The sequence below is a fragment of the Schistocerca nitens genome, chromosome 5 (assembly GCF_023898315.1).
Source record: "Schistocerca nitens isolate TAMUIC-IGC-003100 chromosome 5, iqSchNite1.1, whole genome shotgun sequence".
Lineage (NCBI taxonomy): Eukaryota > Metazoa > Arthropoda > Insecta > Orthoptera > Acrididae > Schistocerca > Schistocerca nitens.
The window spans coordinates 599,962,453-599,978,853 of record NC_064618.1 but is presented as its reverse complement, the minus strand read 5'-3'; the positions used below and the strand labels follow the sequence as shown (position 1 = coordinate 599,978,853).

Below are 16,401 nucleotides of genomic sequence, written 5' to 3'. Positions count from 1 at the left end.
TCTTGCTGGCCAGGGTAGTTGACTTACACCTTCTAGAGCACGTTGGGTGGCACGGGATACATGCGGACGTACATTGTCCTGTTGGAACAGCAAGTTCCCTTGCCGGTCTAGGAATGGTAGAACGATGGGTTCGATGACGGTTTGGATGTACCGTGCACTATTCAGTGTCCCCTCGACGATCACCAGTGGTGTACGGCCAGTGTAGGAGATCGCTCCCCACACCATGATGCCGGGTGTTGGCCCTGTGTGCCTCGGTCGTATGCAGTCCTGATTGTGGCGCTCACCTGCACGGCGCCAAACACGCATACGACCATCATTGGCACCAAGGCAGAAGCGACTCTCATCGCTGAAGACGACACGTCTCCATTCGTCCCTCCATTCACGCCTGTCGCGACACCACTGGAGGCGGGCTGCGCGATGTTGGGGCGTGAGCGGAAGACGGCCTAACGGTGTGCGGGACCGTAGCCCAGCTTCATGGAGACGGTTGCGAATGGTCCTCGCCGATACCCCAGGAGCAACAGTGTCTCTAATTTGCTGGGAAGTGGCGGTGCGGTCCCCTACGGCACTGCGTAGGATCCTACGGTCTTGGCGTGCATCCGTGCGTCGCTGCGGTCCGGTCCCAGGTCGACGGGCACGTGCACCTTCCGCCGACCACTGGCGACAACATCGATGTACTGTGGAGACCTCACGCCCCACGTGTTGAGCAATTCGGCGGTACGTCCACCCGGCCTCCCGCATGCCCACTATACGCCCTCGTTCAAAGTCCGTCAACTGCACATACGGTTCACGTCCACGCTGTCGCGGCATGCTACCAGTGTTAAAGACTGCGATGGAGCTCCGTATGCCGCGGCAAACTGGCTGACACTGACGGCGGCGGTGCACAAATGCTGCGCAGCTAGCGCCATTCGACGGCCAACACCGCGGTTCCTGGTGTGTCCGCTGTGCCGTGCGTGTGATCATTGCTTGTACAGCCCTCTCGCAGTGTCCGGAGCAAGTATGGTGGGTCTGACACACCGGTGTCAATGTGTTCTTTTTTCCATTTCCAGGAGTGTATTTCCGTATCACCCGGCCTTTTCCAAGTATACCTGATTCTGTTGTTATTCCTGAACAGAGTATTCGCTATTACGAGCTGAAATTTATTACAGAACTCAATTAGTCTTTCTCCTCTCTCATTCCTTGGGCCAAGCTCATATTCTCCTGTAACCTTTTCTCTACTCCTTCCCCCACAAGAGCATTCCAGTCTCCCATGACTATTAGACTTTCATTTCACTTTACATACTGTATTACCCTTTCAATATCTTCATGCACTTTCTTTCTCTTCATCTTCGGCTTCCGACGTCGGCTTGTATAATTGAACTATCGTTGTCGGTGTTGGTTTGCTGTCTATTCTGATAAGAAAAACCTTACCATTGAACTGTTCACAGTAACACACTCTGTGCCCTACCTTCCTATTCATAACGAATCCTACGCCCGTTATACTATTTTCTGCTGCTGTTGATATTACCCTGTACTCATCTGATAAGATGTCCTTGTCTTCTTTATACATCACGTCACTGTACCCTACTATATCTAGATTGAGCCTTTGCATTTCCTTTTTCGGATTTTCTAGTTTCCCTACCACGTTCAAGCTTCTGACATTCCACGCCCGGCCTCGTCGAAACGTTATTAATTCTTTGATTATTCAACCTTTCCTCATGGTAACCTCCCTCTGGGCTTTATAGTCCTGGAGATCCCAATTGGGGGGGGGGGGAGGGGGACTATTACGGAATCTTTTGCCAATGGAGAGAACATCATGACACATTTTCAATTACAGGCCTCATGTCCTGTGGAAACATGTTACATGTCTTGAATGCAGTGGTTTCCATTACCTTCTGCATCCCCACGATCTTCCGCCTTTAGGGTCAGTTTCCCATCCCTAGAACAAGACAGTGCCTTGAAGCTCTGTCCACTCCTCTGCCCCCTTTGACAAGGCCGTTGGCAGAACAGAATTAGTGTGATTTCTTATCCCAGAAGTCTTCGGCTGCCAGTGCTGACTATTAACAAAAATTTAAGCAGCGGCGGGATTCGAAACCGGGGCTGAAGACGTTTTGAATACCAATCAAAGACGCTATCCCTAGACCATGGATACAGAAGGTATAGGAGTGGAAAAAGGACAGAGCTATGGGGCATATCTGTGGTAGGGTAGAAGGTACAGGAATTGGAATTATGAATGATGACGGATGGTGGGAGAGCCAGGAAGCAACGAGATAGATGAACCTGAAGGGAAGGGCATAGGACTGGAGCTTGAAAGTGAGCCTAGTATGCAATACATGATCGTAGGCATTCTGGGGGTCAAGGGAAACAAGAATAGCAGAGCAATGGGAGTAAGTTGGAGGGAGAGCAGATGGGTAAGATTAAGAAGCTTGTCACTGGCAGAGAAAGAGGTCTGGAAACCACAGTAGGTAAGAGGGTGGAAATGATGTTGAATTAGGTGGTGAGGGATACGGTTGGAGAGGATGGGCTTGAAGATCTTACTCAACACAAAGGTGAGGCTGGAGCTGGCACTCTTTCCTGCTTATATACCTATGATTACAGCCAGTGGTACCAATCAGAGAGGGCTGAAGAGATGTGGGTGCCGAAGGTGAGTTGGTCAGCTCTTAGCAGCTCCAGCCTGCCATGGGACTGAGTGACGTTAGGTAGAGCCAGGTATTGACAATACATTTGAAACTGTCGCTCCCACCTTTCTACAAGTGATAAGCATCCATCGTTGCTTCTTTTCGATATTCAGATTGATGTGGATTGAAAACTAAGAAGATTTTATTTAGTCAGGCCATTGCGAAAGAGTCCAAGGACACATATATTTCCTCAACGGTGAGGACAATACTGCACAGAATATGACTGCTGAGGAAACTGCGCATTAACATACCACATCTGCTGAGTTCTTCCTCTCACCTCTCCTTATGATCCAACACAAAGCCCAAAACAGACTCCAACTCACGAAAGTGACGTACAGCCAGACTTGGAGTTGCATCCTTCCACGATCATTCACACCTACAAACACTTGATCTATCCCAATCTTTGCTATGCCACCATCGCCTAATTCCCATCCCATCCAGAGTCGATAAAACCCTCCAAACCCTTGAAGGCTATGCCCTCCATCTCGTTTTCGCTATTTGCCTTCCATCACCCAACCAGATCCTATATGATCTCATCTCCTTCCCAAATATTCTCCATTCCCCTTGAGGACATCCCAACCCTGGACATCATCTGCAGACTCAATTTCCCTCACCCCCTGGTTTCTCCTATCCTCTCTACTCCTGCCTGTTACCACGCTTTTTCCATTGTCCCACCCCTCACTCCATCTCTGGACTCTCCACCTCCATTACCAATGTACCGTCCAGCACTTACCCCTCCCAGATGGTGAGCTTTCACCCTGATATCCACCACCTCCTACCAACTCCTGCTCCACTTTTCCTCTCCCGCTCCTCAGGGTTCGCTCTCCCTTCCTTTACCATTCCCCTGTGTTGTTTCTCCTCTCTCCTGTGCCCCCTTCTTTTCCAGCGGATCCCCTTTCACGTCTCTGCACTTCATCCTGGCTTGCCTTCCCTCTCCCAACCCACTAACCTCCTGCTCCTTGGTGCATCACCTGCCTCTTTTTTTTTATACCCCCCACTCTCCTGCACCCACTCCCTCGCTGCCCCCTCCTCTCCCCTCTATTCTCTTCTGTCAGGCCTCCGATCCCTTGGCTGGTCCCACCTGGCAGTTTTTTCTCATTGTTGTGTGTGCTCTGTGTCGTGCAGTGGAGTGTTTTTAATACCATAGACGTCATTTATGTTTGGCACATGACTTTGGTGTATTTTATGCGCTACGAAATCACCAACTCTGTTTTTTTATCTTTATGTGGACTTTTTTAACTATGTCCCACAACGAGTGACTTCCTGTAAGCGTACGTTTCAACCCCCATTGTCCCCTCCCTTACCAAGTTCTTGTATTCTCCTTTCTCATGCCTTTTTATCTTACGTTTCATCTTTTTATCGCTATTTTGTCTTGGCTGAAGAGTGGTGGACTGTACCACTGTCAGCCCTCCACTACCCATATGGGGCCAGGGAATGAAATTACAATAAAGAAAAAAAAACAACCTTGCCAGTCAGTAGTTTTACTGATGGTGGTGCTAGCCATCGAAGGCTCGACAATTCTATTCGAACTGACATGGCTTCAATACTGAGAAGATTTTATTTAGTATTTTATGACTTGAAATTTATACCCCTCACCACACTGTGGAACACAAATGTGGCCTTGTGCTCCGTAGTACAATCAATATGTCATCGTTTTTTATTTGTAATCTATTTATTTATTATTGGCTTTAACATTAATTTATACTTAAACGAGTTTGTAGTTTTCCCAGATTTTATGATGATGCAGAGAACAGGCGAAACGTCTCACATGTGAAGTTTAAATAAACCTATCTTGTGCAACGAAGATAGATTTTTCTCTTCTAATGAAGAATTAACCAAGAAATGCAAGTGCATCATGAATGATTAAAACAATAGTATTGCAGATTTTTATTTGCCTACGCGGAACGCAAATGCGTGAATCTATCTCATCAAAAGCATCTCAGCAACATGTCTCATTCAGCACCGACTCTTGTCTGCGCCGTGGAGCATACAAGAACAGAATCTAAAAGGAATTATTTTTATCGGGCAGTCGCGAATGTATAAGTCCATTTTATGCGGTTTCTTCATTTCACAGAACCGAATGTATTTGAAAACAAGGGCGAGCAATGCTCCCATTGAGCTGTAAAACTAGAAGCGGCCAGTGCATGCTTTGTTCAATATTCAGAGTTCAAACTTCCAAAGATATGAGTGTTCATAGTCGGTATTGGGTATAGAATCATGTTTCATTAGTACAGCAACAACTGTTTCTCGAAGTATAATGAGATACTGAAACAAATTGAATACTGATAGCGGCTACCTAGCAGGCAACCTTCAAATTTCCCAGCCCTTTTTGCTTCTTTTCCTGCTTTGTAGCCAATCGGGACGCAAGCCCGTCCATGTCAGCAGATTCTTACATAAGCAACTGAAAAGTGTCCTCAACCACTGGACCAATTTCACCCAAACTTGATGCACATATCTCTTATTGTCTGGAAACTATCACTGTGGGGGTAACAACCACCTGCCGATCAAGGGTGAAGAAACAGTGCAGCCCACGACGCACGAATATCCCCATTTTAGTCATCCAGTGTTTGATAATGAGAACACTTCGAGACTTTGTAGATTAATTGAAACCTTTACGAAAGTTTTTCTAGCTGACAACCCCCACAAAATGATGAAAGGAAAAATGTTTATCGCTTACTACATTTAGCTATTCATGCAGTAAAACTCCTGCATGAAGCGTGACGTTTTAATTGCTTCTTCACTACAAACTGTGTCGCAGGTTCGAATCCTGCCCCGGGCATGGATGTGTGTGATGTCATTAGGTTAGTTAGGTTTAAGTAGTTCTAAGTTCTAGGGGACTGATGACCTCAGATGTTAAGTCCCATAGTGCTCAGAGCCATGAACAACATTTTGAACAAACTTCGTGTGCCTCACGTTTTGCAGGTGGTATTAACATATACCACTGCACGCAGCAGAAAAATTATACCATTGTACTTCGCATATTTTAGGAGATATGACGCTATAAACATTGAGATCAGTGAGAAACCGCCGCATCATGCATGATTTTAAATTTAATTTACTACTGAACCACACACATTTTGCAGATAGTAGCCGTACAGAGAGTAGCTGTATGTACCACTGGATGTACCTGCGAGATTGTACCAGTGTATAGCACATAGTTTACGAGATATGACGTCATAAACACTCAGCTGTGTGAAAATGCAACTGTAGGGAGAAATTCACAGGTTAATAATGTGTGCTAATACGTGTGATATAAGTTAAATCAATGTGCACATGTGTATACGTGGGAAAAGCTACGGGTTAAAAGCTCATCATGGACCCCTGGAACAATTTCAATCAAATTTCTATACATATTAGTTAAACTGTAGAGAGAACGACCAGTCTCCTATTGGGATGAGCGTGACAACGTGGATAGAAAAGTGGGAGGAGGAGATGGAGAGACAATGAGGGTGAAGGAGGCGATGGACACAGATAGGAGGAGGAGGACAGAGCGAGGGGTGGGAAAATGGACAGAGCGAGGGGAGGGGAGGAGATGGAGAGAGAAAGGAAGGAAATGGACAGAGACAGGGAGAGAAAGAGATAGGCAGAAAGAGGGGGAGGAGGAGATGAACAAACGCGGGTGAAAAGGAAATGTACAGAGAAGGGAAGAGAATTAGATGGAGAGAGAGGGGAGGGGAGATATGGCCAGAGGGTGGGGCAGGAGGTGTTGGACAGAGAGAAGGAGGAAGAGAAGATGGGCAAAGAGAGGAGGAGGAGGAGGAAATGGAATTAGAGACAGGAGGAGAAGAAGAACAGAGGGGGAAGGAACTAGAGGACGGGGAGGGAGGAGCAGACTGACACAAAGAGGGGGAAGGAGCAGATGGACAAAGTGGGGTGAGGGAGGAGATGAGCAGAGAGAGGGAGAAGAAGAAGATGGACTAAAGGAAGAGGGGAGTAAATAAATACCAGGAAATCTCGGGTACTCACTGGTAAAAATACAAATCTACAGCATTCTACGCGGATTTTCACCCCTCCTACAAACTGATCCATGCCTGGATGCTTACCTGCTACCCTGATCTACTCGTACAGATTAACGCGCTATGAGGTCGCAAACGAATTACGCAGGTCAGCCACAACCGGATCCAATCCGTGTTGGTCACAGAGCGCCCGTTCCTAAATCAATCGACAAGTTTCACACGAGACAGAGAATCCAGTTACCAACTGGACTGAGGTCTGCATTAACTTCACGATCAATGTTTAGAGGGGAGCAGGATTATCAGGGCGAAGCAGCGCACCTGGAGTGCAGTTTCGCGATCCCTGTTTCGCGCAACGCGGCAGGGCCACACCGCAGACGGCGGCCGTTTCGCCAGAAGAGACTCGCCGCTCTAATCGAGTCACATTACGAATATTAGCGTAGCTCAGCGTTATCCGCGGTCCGGCCGCGCGCGACTGTTACCGCTCTTCACAATTACTGCACGCATCTGCTCCAGGCACGCTAACCCCCTGCGCGCTCGTTGTTCATGCCGCTAACTGCTTATGGGGTTCGGCGGTCCCCGGGCGTCGCACAGCCCTCGAACGACAGCGATCGCTTAATTGAGATACGGTGCACTCGTGCTCCGACCCGTCCGCCACTTGTTCGACCGATACCACAGGCGAGAACGGAGCGACGTGTAGCACTCGGCGTGTGAGGGAGAGGTCATTTCGTAGGTACCCAGCTCCTGCAGCCAATACGTGAACTGCTCCCTTGGCCTAGAACTCTACACAGCGGAAACCTCATTGTTACCTGATTACACGTGGCTCCTGCACGATTCAGTTCTATCTAATCGGTAAGTACTACCTCGTAGTACTGGCACTACGGTACACGCTTACGTTGTGACAATGCACAGGGTGACAATTATTGAACTACATGAAAATAAATCGTCATAACTTCTTAGCGGTTTGTGTTAGGACGTCCAAACTGCACGTTTGGCCGCGGAGCCTGATGGGAATTAGTATGCCATGCATTCTTTGGTTTAGCGATGAAGCCCACTTTCATTTGGATGGTCTCGACAATGAGCATAATTGGCGCATTTGGGAGACTGAGAATCCGAATTTCGCGATCGAGAAGTCTCTTCGCCCTCAACGGATGACTGTGTGGTGTGCGATGACCAATTACAGAATAATTGGTGTGGCACGGTGCCTACCGAACGGTACGGAAGGTTCTGGAAGATGATTTCATCGCCATTATTCAAGGTGACACTGATTTCGACAAGATATGGTTCATGCAAGACTGAGCTCGAACCCATCGAAGCACGAGAATATTTGATATCCTGGAGGAACACTTTGGGGACTGCATTCTGGATCTGGGTTTTTCTTTCTTCATAAAGTTCAGTAATTCTCATCCTGTACTTGTAGCACAGATTTCGTGATAAAATAGGAGTGCGGGTTAGCTACTACAAACAGCATAGTGAACGCATTATTTTGGCCAAGATAGACACAAAGCCCATGCCTACTACAGTAGTACAAGTTTATACGCCAACTAGCTCTGCAGATGATGAAGAAATTGATGAAATGTATGACGAGATAAAAGAGATTATTCAGGTAGTGAAGGGAGACGAAAATTTAATAGTCATGGGTGACTGGAATTCGTCGGTAGGAAAAGGGAGACAAGGAAACATAGTAGGTGAATATGGATTGGGGGGAAGAAATGAAAGAGGAAGCCGCCTTGTAGAATTTTGCACAGAGCATGACTTAATCATAGCTAACACTTGGTTCAAGAATCATAAAAGAAGGTTGTATACCTGGAAGAATCCTGGAGATACTAAAAAGTATCAGATAGATTATATAATGGTAAGACAGAGATTTAGGAACCAGCTTTTTAAATTGTAAGACATTTCCAGGGGCAGATGTGGACTCTGACCACAATCTGTTGGTTATGAACTGCAAATTGAAACTGAAGAAATTGCAAAAAGGTGGCAATATAAGGAGATGGGACCTGGATAATCTGACTAAACCAGAGGTTGTAGAGAGTTTCATGGAGAGCATAATGGAACAATTGACAGGAATGGGGGAAAGAAATACAGTAGAAGAAGAATGAGTAGCTCTGAGGGATGAAGTAGTGAAGGCAGCAGAGGATCAAGTAGGTAAAAAGACCAGGGCTAATAGAAATCCTTGGGTAACAGAAGAAATATTGAATTTAATTGATGAAAGGAGAAAATATAAAAATGCAGTAAATGAAGCAGGCAAAAAGGAATACAAACGTCTCAAAAATGAGATCGACAGGAAGTGCAAAATGGCTAAGCAGGGGTGGCTAGAGGACAAATGTAAGGATGTAGAGGCTTGTCTCACTAGGGGTAAGATAGATACTGCCTACAGGAAAATTAAAGAGACCTTTGGAGAGAAGAGAACCACTTGTATGAATATCAAGAGCTCAGATGGCAACCCAGTTCTAAACAAAGATGGGAAGGCAGAAAGGTGGAAGGAGTATATAGAGGGTTTATACAAGGGCGATGTACTTGAGGACAATATTATGGAAAGCTAAGAGGATGTAGATGAAGACGAAATGGGAGATAAGATACTGCGTGAAGAGTTTGACGGAGCACTGAAAGACCTGAGTCGAAACAAGGCCCCGGGAGTAGACAACATTCCATTAGAACTACTGATGGTCTTGGGAGAGCCAGTCATGACAAAACTCTACCATCTGGTGAGCAAGATGTATGAGACAGGCGAAATACCCTCAGACTTCAAGAAGAATATAATAATTCCAATCCCAAAGAAAGCAGGTGTTGACAGATGTGAAAATTACCGAAATATCAGTTTAATAAGTCAAGGCTGCAAAATACTAACGCGAATTCTTTACAGACGATTGGAAAAACTGGTAGAAGCGGACCTCGGGGAAGATCAGTTTGGATTCGGGAGCGAAAGGGTATTTACAATTTGTACAGAAACCAGGTGGCAGTTATAAGAGTCGAGGGGCATGAAAGTGAAGCAGTAGTTGGGAAATGAGTGAGACAGGGTTGTGGCCTCTCCCCGATGTTATTCAATCTGTATATTGAGCAAGCAGTAAAGGAAACAAAAGAAAAATTTTGAGTAAGTATTAAAATTCATTGAGGAGAAGTAAAAACTTTGAGGTTCGCCGATGACATTGTAATTCTGTCAGAAGACAGCAAAGGACTTGGAAGAGCAGTTGAACGGAATGGACAGTGTCTTGAAAGGAGGATATAAGATGAACATCAACAAAAGCAAAACGAGGATAATGGAATGTAGTCAAATTAAATCGGGTGATGCTGAGGGAATTAAATTAGGAAATGAGACACTTAAAGTAGTAAAGGAGTTTTGCTATTTAGGGAGTAAAATAACTGGTGATGGTCGAAGTAGAGAGGATATAAAATGTAGACTGGCAATGGCAAGGAAATCGTTTCTGAAGAAGAGAAATATGTTAATGTCGAGTATAGATTTAAGTGTCAGGAAGTCGTTTCTGAAAGTATTTGTATGGAGTGTAGCGATGTATGGAAGTGAAACATGGGCGATAACTAGTTTGGACAAGAAGAGAATAGAAGCTTTCGAAATGTGGTGCTACAGAAGAATGCTGAAGATAAGGTGGGTAGATCACGTAACTAATGAGGAGGTATTGAATAGGATTGGGAAGAAGAGAAGTTTGTGGCACAACTTGACTAGAAGAAGGGATCGGTTGGTAGGACATGTTTCGAGGCATCAAGGGATCACAAATTTAGCATTGGAGGGCAGCGTGGAGGGTAAAAATCGTAGAGGGAGACCAAGAGATGAATACACTAAGCAGATTCAGAAGGATGTAGGTTGCAGTAGGTACTGGGAGATGAAGAAGCTTGGACAGGATAGAGTAGCATGGAGAGCTGCATCAAACCAGTCTCAGGACTGAAGACCACAACAACAACAACAACAACATTATCTGAACGGGATTATCGTCAAGTTTTCCACATGCCTTTAACCTGCCGTGTTGTCTGTAAGGGCTGTATGACAATGCAGTTTGTTTCATCTCGAACTTCACTTAACTGACGGTAAAGTATTTTTATTCAACCGTCTTATAGAAGAAGTTGAAGTGAAACGACATCTACAACAAACTATGTGACACAGCTTCCTGACACTACATCCAAAAACCCAAGTACGTAACATTACCATATTTTGGTGTCATATCAGACAAAGTAGCCAAGCTGTTTAAAAAAAAACAGACATCAGGATCACCTTTGCCACCAACGACAAATTAAAATAGAAACTGATACAAGACATCTCACATCCTGCAGAGAAACTTAACAAAGCAGGAATTTATAAAATTACATGCAGTCATTGCAACAAATATTCCATTGGCCATACGGGAAGAAATTTTAAAACCCGCTTTAAAGAACGCACTGACTGTTTCAGACTTGGCAAACCGAATAAATCAGCTATAGCGAAACATATAAATGAAACAGGACACAGTGTTACAATAGACAACGATCTCAAAGTACTACATAACTTAGAAAAGAGCTGGAAAATGGACATCTTGGAAGAAATGGAAATATTCATCCATGACCACATGCGGAATGACGAGATCCTGAATGAAATGAAAAACTTAAAAAATTCACATTTCTTTTCCAATTTCACTACAGTACTCCTAGAACAAAAAAATACATAACATGACAGTCGTTTCACTCTAGCCCCAGCAATAGTTTAGAAATATGTAAAATAAATTAGTTTATTTCATGATGTGTTCAATAATATTGTAATAGGTGCTCAATTTGTAATGTATTTTGTCAACCTACAGCTGTAATATGATAACAAGACGTGCAGAAGACAGGTAAACATCTGACACCACATAGATCGACAAATCGATAGTCAAATCAAAACCAGCTGTATTTCGTCCGCCATCTTGTCAACTGCACTACAGAACTGTCTGTGATCGTTTCCCAAGTTACTGCCTCGGCAAAATAAAAAAGTGAGTGACCGCTACAAAACATTTTCGTGCAAACTTCAGTCCAGCCTCCAAAGTGACATCACCTCTTACTAAGTTTTCTCGTCTTCCACAGGATGATCACAGCATTTACGAAAAGACTATGTAACGTCAGTATAGACTTATTGTAAAGTTGATTTTGTAATGCCATTTAGCCTGAAGTTGAGGTATTACCTCGAAACATGTAGCTAAATAAGTAATTATTACAATAGTTCACGAAGTTTGTGGCTGGTAGCGGTAATTTAAAAAAAAAAAAAAAAACCTTACATATTTCTTGTGACAGTCACGGTCGCAAAATAGTCAAAATGGCTTCAAATTCTTACAAATATTCCCTCATCTTTCTGGCACGTATCCGGGACAGGAAGATTTCTTCTTCTGATATTCGGGCTCATAACCGGACAGCCGTCTCCCAGTTAAGTCGGTGACTGAATTAAAAACCACTTCGCACAATGATGTACTGTGTAGTAAACGCACGCCCATCATAGATAAGACGTCAGTACAATAATGTCAGTCACACATAAAACACTATCAATCTAAGATCAAAATACAACAAGCAGCATCGGAAAATCCAACAAACTGATGGTATGTTTGTTATCTGCACCTGCAAATTATGCTACGGCAATGGAGGACGCGGAAGCAACGACGTTGGCAGCCAGTGAACAGGTTACGACGGCAACCGACTGTGGGCCCTCATGCCGTGCGTACTGGAGAGAGTGTCTGGAGCAGATATTCGGTCGCTTAGACGCGTGTTAGTTGACCACAGTACTTCAGTACTGGGCGTAAGCGTATATCGGTCGTCTTATCGCGAGTCAGCACGTTATCAAGATTGATAGTATATCAACAACCGACCTGAAGGCATCGACAATGCAATGCATTTTTCTGAGTGAGCACTGTGCTTGTTTACTGTAACGTCACCACGTGTTTCCGATAACGGCCAATGGCAATAATGTCGTGGTTCAGTAGTACGTGTTCATGGGAATCTCTCCTTGTTTGATGTGTTGATTAGGTGCGTGATTGACGTTCTCACTTGTGTTCTGGCCGCGACTGGTTTTTGCCCTTCGAACATTGTAGTTCTTGCTACTAAAAACTTGGTGCGACTAGGATATAGCAGCATGTGTTGTAATGCAAACAGAGAAGACTGAGAACACTACTTTTTCGGAACTCGGAAGTGAATTGAGCAATTTCCATGATTTGTTGAGTTGGATCTTATTTCGACGGCTTCCTTGACCACTCAGTTCCTGTATTACGATGATGTTGCCAGTATCACGACATTCCAGTAATCTATGGAATGACCTGCAGAAATGTAATGCTCAGTCAAGGCAGATTTGTTGGGCAGGAGAAGGCGTCGTCGGCGTTCGGTGCACGCTCTTATACCGTGCGTATTGTTTGTCCTATGTAAACGTTACCACAATGTACGAGAATTAATCACAACGTGTCAGGATTCGGTGACTAAGGAAGCCGTGTAAATACTAACTGCTAAACCGAGGAAAGGGTTTCCAGCTCGATCGCGTTCTCATAGGAATTCTTGTTGTGAGTTTTGAGTGCACAGTCGATTTGCTGAATTTGAGCATTGATCCTGCGCTGTTTATGACCGACGTTCCTGTTCTGACTGTGTCCTAACTCTGATCTGCGATCATTTACCTGACTGTATGTGATTGTGTAAAGTGGTTTTAACTCAGTGACCGACTGGCTTTGATGACGCCTGTACGTATCAACCTAAGTACTACAAAAAGAAATATTTCCTTCGATTATTACTACAGATCCCACGGAAATCCAAGCGAAAATCAACCGTGGCATAATACTGTTCCAACAGACCTGTGTCCGTGGTGTTGTACATACGTTGAGCAGTCATTTTCCTGGATGACAACGTATTCGGACATTCGGACATGACCACTGGCCCAGTGTAATAATAAATTTGATTCTTTCAACCAGGCGACGTGTTTTCATTGCTCCACAGTCCAATCTGGATGATCCTGGTGCTGCTGCAGTCTTACCTGATTATGTGGCTCAGCATCACAACCATTTTTCATTGATCCGGGTCCAATCTTGATGGTCCCGTGCCTATTGCAGTCTTAAGCGACAAAGTATTAGGTCACTATGGCAACTCGTAAGGATCATTTGCAGCGGCAGCCCACGTTCAACACTTGTGCTGAACGATGTGCTCCGAAACACTTTCACCTGCTCCAGCATTGTACACTGTCATCAGATCTTCCACAGGTCACCGCCTAACCCACTTTACATAGCGGGCAAGCCTTGGACCTCCACTTTCTATGACGTGGCATGACGATCCAGTACCTTGTCGCGTACTCCTCCAATCACATTCCACAGATGTTCATGACAGCAGCACACGGACCAGCTTCACTGTCTCAGAAATGCTCGTTCCCTGGTGCCGAGCCATAACAGCCTTCCCTTCGTGAAAGTCGCTCACGTCAGTTGGTTTTCCCCATTGCGACTCTCATCGTCGCTAGAATGATCCCCCTTTGGTCTCTGTTCCCTTTTGCAGACCTACTCTCCTTAAAGCGTCACATACCAACTCGCGGCATTCAGTCTAGAGTGGGCAGAGATCATAATGTTCACAGACTGACAAAATCCTTGTCCTCTCTAGTAAAGACAAAAAAAAGTTGTGGAGGTAAACAGTCCCATCTGACCACAATCGCCATCTACAAGGGGCACTACTGGTCAGACATAGAAGAAAACTTCCTGCAGTGATGTGTCCGGAAAGCAATACCTGTTCTTGTATGAAACAATCTGTGTTCTCATTACCATCTATATTTTACTTAGAAGGGGACACTACAACAATGTTGCTTGTGGTATGGTGACCCATTAATTACGAAGGACCCCCCCCCCCTCCCGTTCCTCTCTATCCCTTTGTGCGATGTGGGAGGCCTCCTTCAGCTTACGTTAAATTTACCCGGTAATTGTTAAACAGATTTATTTGAAGCGTTCATGTTTCAGTTTCATACGACTAAAAATATCTTTCAGCTTACTCTGAATTATTTTTATGAAACAAAACGTTATCCATTATCATAATGGACATCCTGTCCATATTCACTGCTATTTGACAAGTTTCAAGATAAGCAATTTAATTAAACTAGTTATAGTGCACCTTAAAAGTAGTAATCATTTTCACCTCTGTTTTACCCAGAAGTGTAGTACATAGATTTAGAAAGTGTACTACACTTTGCTTATAATGCGGGATGAAAAACATTTTATTTTAAACATGTCAACCTCAAATAGTATCTGTATCGACAAACAGAGAGGAAGACGAAGAAAAAGGCTCCTCGAAAATAGTATTAACCGTGTCGACTGATCCTCAAAAAAAAAAAAAAAAAAAAAAATTACGATTTATTGATGTACATATTCAGTGTTACTGAACCTCTACTTATTTTCTCTGATGAAAGACAACAATCTTTGTATCTTACTTTGAACGCTATGATCACGTGCTTTTCAGTCTCTTGATTTATGTGGTATCTGAGAGAACTCTTATAAGTGAACTTCAGCTTAGCTTACTCCTACAACGATTAACTGCTTATACGAACTTGTGTTTCAACCTGACGGCAGGCCATTTAACATATGCATTGTAAAAGTTTCGAGGCTAGTTCGTGTTTAACATAGTAACATCGGTGTTCTATGCTTTGCAGAATATCAGAACTGACTGACACGCACTGATTGCAACCGATGGCGGCAGGGAATTACCAGAAATAAATCGAACACTTGTGCGGCACTTCTTTCTAATTGGAGAATCCCGGGCATGCAAATGTGTAAAGTATTCAGTTCAGTGCAGAGAAGCCATAAATACTGGTGTGCACTTCAATAATTTCTGTACTCGAGATTAATAAAAAACAAAATGTTATCCACTATTATAACGTATATTCTCGGAATTAAAATCTGATACGAGATTTTCATTGCCACCCATCCTCTCCCTCAAACCTCTCTTAAAATGAAATTTGCTGAAGTTTTGTCGGACCTATCCCCCTCGTTTTGAGCTCACATAATTACCATACATCATGGCAAAGGCTTCAGCCCTTCTTCATAGTGGATCATGTACTATTTCAAGAATACTCGGTCCATTAGAATCGCGTCCTATGGATTGGACACTGGCTTCTGTAACGTCAGCACATCGTCGATGGGTTGGGAATACATTAATGCATTTTAATGTCGCCATAGCCACAATTCAAACAGATTTTGGGGTGATGAGTGGGGAGGCCATCCAACTCGTCTTCTTCGACAAATCCATTTGCTCATGAAACGTCGCTGTGAGGCACTTCCGCACGATCCATAGCAAAACTGTGCGGTGGCAAGTAGTTATGTTTCAGCCAGGGTAACGTTCTCAAATAGCGCTGGTAATTCATCGTGCAGAGTTCGATGATACACGCCTGTTACTCTTCTTGGCAAAGTGTATGGTACTATGCCAAAGGCCTTGTCGCAGTGGTAACATCTGTTCGCGTCAGATCACCTAAGTTCAGCACTGTCGGGCAGGGATAGCACTTGGATGGGTGACCGTCCGGTCTTCCGAGAGGTGTTAGTAAGTGGGCTGTCCTCAGCCACTGAGAGGTCAGTTGAGGAGCTACTTGACTGAGAAGCAGCGGCTCCGGTTATGAAAACAGAAAACGGCCGGGAGAGCGGTGTGCTGATCATGTGCCCCTCTGTATCCGCATCCAGTGACACCTATCGGGAGAATGACACTGTGATCGGTCGGTAGCGTTGGGTCTGACGGCGCCTTTCGGACGGAGTTACATTCGTTGTAGTAGGGTTCTGTCTGTGGTTCACTGGCAATTCCTGTTCATACATTGATCCTGATGTCTCATCTACGAGATTGCTCAA

The 16,401-nt window shown here is 44.5% G+C and overlaps 1 protein-coding gene across 1 annotated transcript in view; it reads left to right on the top strand.

Annotated features, from left to right (window-relative positions):
• LOC126260602 (nephrin-like) overlaps window positions 1–16,401 on the top strand; it is a 769,721-nt gene that overhangs the window by 601,907 nt on the left and 151,413 nt on the right. The gene's annotated exons all lie outside the window — the stretch shown is intronic.